Source organism: Xenopus laevis, chromosome 3S (assembly GCF_017654675.1).
Source record: "Xenopus laevis strain J_2021 chromosome 3S, Xenopus_laevis_v10.1, whole genome shotgun sequence".
In the NCBI taxonomy this organism is placed as follows: domain Eukaryota; kingdom Metazoa; phylum Chordata; class Amphibia; order Anura; family Pipidae; genus Xenopus; species Xenopus laevis.
Window position 1 is genome coordinate 21,950,959 of NC_054376.1, and position 6,000 is coordinate 21,956,958.

The window sequence follows — 6,000 nt, forward strand, 5'->3', positions numbered from 1 at the left end:
TGGATGCTGGGTTTTCATTTGGAGGGGTTGAACTTGATGGACTTTGTCTTTTTTCAACCCAATTGAACTATGTAACCATGTAAGAGAACCCAACAACAGTGCCCAAAAAAGCTTTGGGGATTATGGGGGTCTGTACTTTAACCAAAGTTGCAGATGACTGTGACCCCTGACTGCCCTACCCAAAATTCAGCACCAGGTACATGCTTTCATAACATTTTCATTTTTCAAATTATGTCATAGTTTCAATATAAAATAGCTACATCGGGTTACAGTTTACAGGATACCATTTGCAGGATTGAGTCGATCAACTCAATAACTAGGGTCACATTTTGAAGACTGCTGATCTGTTCCTCTATGCCTAGTTGCTTCAGTGAATATCAATTCCAGCTATTTAAAGAAAAATTGATGTGCGCACACAAACACGAAAACAGTAAAGGGCTGTTTCAAGGATGAATGTTTTTACTGTGTGTTTTCCCCTGACTCCATCTGGAAATCTAATATTTCCACAGGGGAGGACATCGGGCCACCTGTAAAAACAATTAAATGTTTATATCATGCGGCCTGGAGTTTCTAGACACCTAACCTTCTGTTGCTCTCTACTGGGTAGCACTTCAAAAAGTTAGTCGCTATAGCAGATGGCCCCTAGAGTACCCAAGCTGGACTGTCCTTTAAACCATGGGGGGCCAACCAAATGAACTTCTGGTTAGGTATAACCCCCATCCCCCATTCTGTTTTGCGTGCACCTTTACGGAGGCAAACTGTTAGGAGTAAACATCTAGAAGTTACAAGGATTCAAATCCAACAAAAGAATACTAGAAAACTACACAAACTAGAAAAATGGCCCATAATGTGCAAGTTAATAGGTTTATTAATAAATAGAACATGGGATTAGGTTACTAAGAACTAAGCATCACTAAAAATCACTCTGAACAATGCCCTGAGATGTAGATGATTATATTGTAACTGGCAGGGTTCTGTGTACCCAAACTGTGAGAGATACCTACTGACTCATACAATTACATCTTGCAACTTTATACACGTCAACTATGACACGAACACCATGGTCAATGAAAGATTTATTTCCTTACTAAACATTGTCTGTAAACCCTGGAAAAACAGTGGTCAAGCTTGGAGAGGAAGAAGAGCAGGGTTGTTAACATGCAACATGGGTGAAGAAGAACAGTGCTTGTACAAGCATGTGTACAGACATATTTCACAGATGTTGGAGGTCTCTATGAAATAAAAAAAAAAATCACTGGCACTAAAATATGGTTACAATGAGAAGATATGTTAGTCAGATTTATTTGCATTTATTTATAGATTATAAATACACTGAACAGGAAAAACTCTAAACAGGGCATGAAGGTAGCAGAACACTGAAAGGATGATTAATGGAGGAACACTGAAAGGATGATTAGGAATGGACAGACCAAGGCCATAATGAGGGCACCACGACGATGGATCTGCATGGGGAACTCAGCATGGTAAGACAATGCATTGGGTCAGATTACTACATCCTATCCTGGTGACCCTGGCCAAGGCAATTTGTTTCCCTGTGCCTAAGCAGGACAATCACCACAAGTCCTATGAAGCGGGGCAAATAAAAGCAACCTGCAGTGATTCACCTCCACTAGTGGAAATACGCTTCTGTGAGTTCTAGTTTCTCTATCTACAAAGTCAGTGTCTATTGGAATAGGATCCTTAACATTCAACTGTCACTATTAAATTAATCTAGAGGTGATGATTGTGTCATTAATGAGAATAGCAGGGATATAAGCAGAGTCTGTTCATTTTAACACTTGCATGGTAGGATACCAGTATGCTGGAATTGCTGCCTCACAGGGGGTACTGGGTTCAGGTGCAGCCAAAGTTCTATCTACTTGAGTGATTTTTCTTCCTTTGCCCCAGTTTTCATCTAGGGTCTAAACACAAACATTGTACCTTTCTGGAACCTACTCAAGAAACCTGTCCTCATGTGTTCCATGAGTTGAGCACTAGCACTTCTAGAAGAAATATGTTCAGTGAGGGCATCTGCAGCCAGAGAGCGAATCTGCACCCTACAGCCAATGAGCAAGGGCACCTGTACCCTACAGCCAGTGAGTGCGGGCATCTGCAGCCTACAGCTACTGAGCAAGGGCACCCTACAGCCAGCGAGGGAGGGCATCTGCACCCTACAGCCAGCGAGGGAGGGCATCTGCACCCTACCCTACAGCCAGCAAGCAAGGGCATCTGCACCCTATCCTACAGCCAGCGAGCGAGGGCATCTGCACCCTAAAGCCAGCGAAGGCATCTGCACCCTACAGCCAGCGAGCGAGGACATCTGCACCCTACAGCCAGCGAGCGAGGACATCTGCACCCTACAGCCAGCGAGCGAGGACATCTGCACCCTACAGCCAGCGAGCGAGGGCATCTGCACCCTACAGAATCAAAGCCACAAGCTTAACATCTGCTTTTAACTTCCTTCTCCCCCCCCTAGGCGCAGGAGCTGGGCTACATTTCCTAAACTCAGTAGGCAAACAGAAGATATTTGCACAGATTATCTTTGCAGGAAGGGCAACCTCCTATCTTAATTTGACTATAATTATACAATGTAGTCATATGTTAAACAAGAAGCATATTTACAAAGGAAACGAAAACATGCAGTTTACGGCCCGAACACAGTCCTAGAAACAAATGCCCTCGTTGTTCTCAATGTCCCATGTGCCAAATAATATATGCCAACCGGAGAAGGTAGGTCAGAGGACTCATGATGGCATCATAGGCTGGGCATTACTTAAAAGTAATTTGCTTAATAGAAGAATATAATGTCTATGACTTTCAGTGTGGATGCTGGAATCAAACTAAACTTGTTCTGGGGAATTCTAGAACTTTAATAATACTTTTTGGAAGTTTTCAGCACAAAAAGACTGATATTATAAGTCAAACTGTCCAACTACATTTTACCTGCAACTCCCCCAGATGTCCTCATACTACAACTCCCAGCATTCCCTGACAGCTAAAGTTGTTAATCAATAACACACCAATCCCTGGTTTATTTTATCTTGCACTTTTGGACATTACGAGCGGAAGCCCTCACCCACAGAAGACCCCTCTCTGCGACAATCATATAAAATACTGTTTCTTAAAATGCATCACCAAAACAATGGCAATAGCAGATAAATAAAGTGGCCATATTTAATACCCCTGATTTGGCTAGGGGGGAGAAAGGATGGCTCCAATTTTAAAATCTCCACTTTGATCTTATTGTAGTAGCGTCCAAAATAAAACAAGTCCAAATTATACATTATAACACATTTTTCAAAAATAAATTTTATACACAGAAAATATTTGCTTATCAGTTGAAGATATAGATTGCAAGTCCCCCTGTATTGGTCAGTATTTGTATGTAGTGTGTATTACTGATGTATACAACCTTTTATCATTCCAATAAGGATTAATTATATCTTAGTTGGGATCAAGTACAAGCTACTGTTTTATTATTACAGAGAAGAAGGAAAATGATAAAAATTTTGATTATTCAGATAAGATGGAGTCTATGGGAGACTGCCTTTCAGAGCTTTCTGTAAAATGCATTTCCAGATAACAGATCCCATACCTTTATAACTGTCTAAAGTGCAGGGTTTCTCGTATATTTAAAACATTGATAGGGGTAAAAAGTAAAAGCTACCCGCACCAAATTGCCCCAACTATAGCTGCTAAACAGGCAAGAACCAATGGCACATAGGAAAACAACATGCAATTTGCGTCTTACCTGTTTCCAAATGTTTAGTTTCTTATCTCGGATCGTCCAACACTTATATTCCTTTTATTAGTAGGGGGAAAAATTATTTTCAAAAAAAAATCTCTAAAATCTTTAAAAAAAAAAAAAAAAAAAACAAGCCTTAATTTTACTTTTTAAATATCCTCTTCCAATAACTTTTAAAAATTAAAATTTCTCCCAGGAATCCGATGTTCGTAGAGAATGAAGCTAAAATTAAAAAAAAAATTAAAAAATGTTTTAAAAAAAAGTATTTTTCGTTTAAAACAGCTGTGATTTAAACCATGTGTCCTTTTAGGAAAGAGCTAGAGAAAATGTGCAGCTTTGAAGACACCTTGAGAGAATTCCAGCAAGAGGGAAAAAGTTGTAGGATCCGCACAATTCCAGGAGTTGGAGCGCAGGGTCCAGTTCAGAGATGAAGTTACTTTGCCACTGAAACTGAGAGCAGAAATGAGGGAAATGTGGAAATTCTATAAAAGGATATTAAAATAAAAAATAAAAAAAGGATGAGCTGTGTGCAAGTCTCCTGGATTTCTTAGGCATGGAGAAGTGAGTCAGTTCTTACTGAGACTTAACAATACACTCCACTCACCATCCCCCATGCAAGAATTTGCAGCCCCTCCCTAGCTGAAGCTCATTTGCACAAGCCCCGCCCACCCTCTCAGATTTCTCCCTGTGCACCCTGGGGCTTGTAGTTTCTCAAGCTGCTGCTGCTGCTGTTTGTGGCTGAATGTGGGGCTTTGCAAGCAGGGGAAGTCAATGAGATGAAGGTGGGAAGTGCTGGTGCTTATGTTAATCCTCTGTTTGACCTCCCTCCTCTCTCCTTCCTTGTGCATGTGAATGGAGGGCAGTTATTTGTATTTAGAGTAGACAGCAGATACACAGAGTGGGAAGGCATGTAACAAAGTAGCAGGACCATACTGTTTTTTTTTGTTTCTTTTTTTAGAAGTGGCAGGTTAGAATGTGGCTGTAGTTAAACGTATTCTGTCATGATTTTTATGGTGTAGTTTTTATTTCTAAATTACACTGTTTACATTGCAAATAATTTACTCTTAACATGTAAAATTTCATTCCTCGCCCAACAAGTGTATTTTTTTAGTTGTAATATTGATGTGTAGGAGCCATCTCAGGTCATTTTGCCGGGTCATGTGCTTTAAGAAAGAGCCAGCACTAGGATGGAACTGCTTTCTGACAGGCTGTTGTTACTCCTACTCAATGTAACTGAAGGATTTGCAGTAGGACATGGATTTTTACTATTGTATGCTGTTCTTAGATCTACCAGGGAGCTGTTATCCTGTGTTAGGGAGCTGCTATCTTGTTACCATCCCATTGTTCTGCTGATGGGCTGCTGAGGGGGGGGGGGGCAGTGATACCACTCCATCTTGCAGTGCAGCAGTAAAGAGTGACTAAAGTTTATCAGAGCACAAGTCACATGACTGGGGGGCACTTGGGAAAGTGACAATAGGTCTAGCCCCATGTCAGAAATATAAATAATCTATTTGCTCTTTTGAACATCTAGGGATGAAGGTATAGAGTTTAGAGTTTCTTTACGTTCCCAAGTTTGGTAAATGGAGGGTCCCCTCCTGTTTGTACCTGCTTAATGACTCATACGGCAATAAATCTATGCTAAAAGCAGCATGTTGTGTATTGCCTTGCTGGCTGCCCACTATAAGCTTCCAGATCAATAGACACACGTAAATATGGAATGATTTGCATTTCAATCTCATGTAAGTGCACTTTATGCAGCCATTATTCTGCCAGGGAGAGCTGTTGCCCTCAACCTTACAATACACACATCATACTCATGTAACACTTGGATTCCTAAGTTGCTACAGTCAGGGAACATAGCAACAAGATGGTTGTTTCTATGGACTTACTACAAGTATGGGCAGCCATGCTGTGCAACAGTGACTCCCAAACTGTGGAATTGGCCTAGGGGGCTAGAGTCAAGGCCAGTTGGGGAAGCTATTCACAGCTGGAAGGCTAGGTGAGATTTGGGGGGGAGGGGACTGTGGCCCATCAGGTACCAGGAAAAAAATCTGAGTGGGCTATTTTAAAGGGGTTGTCACCTTTAAATTAACTTTTAGTGTGATTCAGAAATCTGGTTGCTAGGGCCCAAATTACCTTAGCAACCATGCACTGATTTGAATAAGAGACTGGAATATGAATAGGAGAGGCCTGAATAGAGAGATGAATTATAAAAAGTATCAATAACAATAAATCTGTAGCCTTGCAGAGCATTT

At 41.0% G+C, this 6,000-nt stretch overlaps 1 protein-coding gene across 3 annotated transcripts in view; it reads right to left on the reverse strand.

Annotated features, from left to right (window-relative positions):
• xfgfra2 (fibroblast growth factor receptor) overlaps window positions 1–4,465 on the reverse strand; it is a 51,044-nt gene extending 46,579 nt beyond the window's left edge. For 2 of the 3 annotated variants that reach the window (XM_018254101.1, XM_018254099.1), the window contains exon 1: window positions 3,752–4,465. The gene's annotated coding sequence lies outside the window, so the exon portion shown is untranslated. 3 annotated transcript variants of the gene reach the window in all.
• Window positions 4,466–6,000: the final 1,535 nt, after the last annotated feature.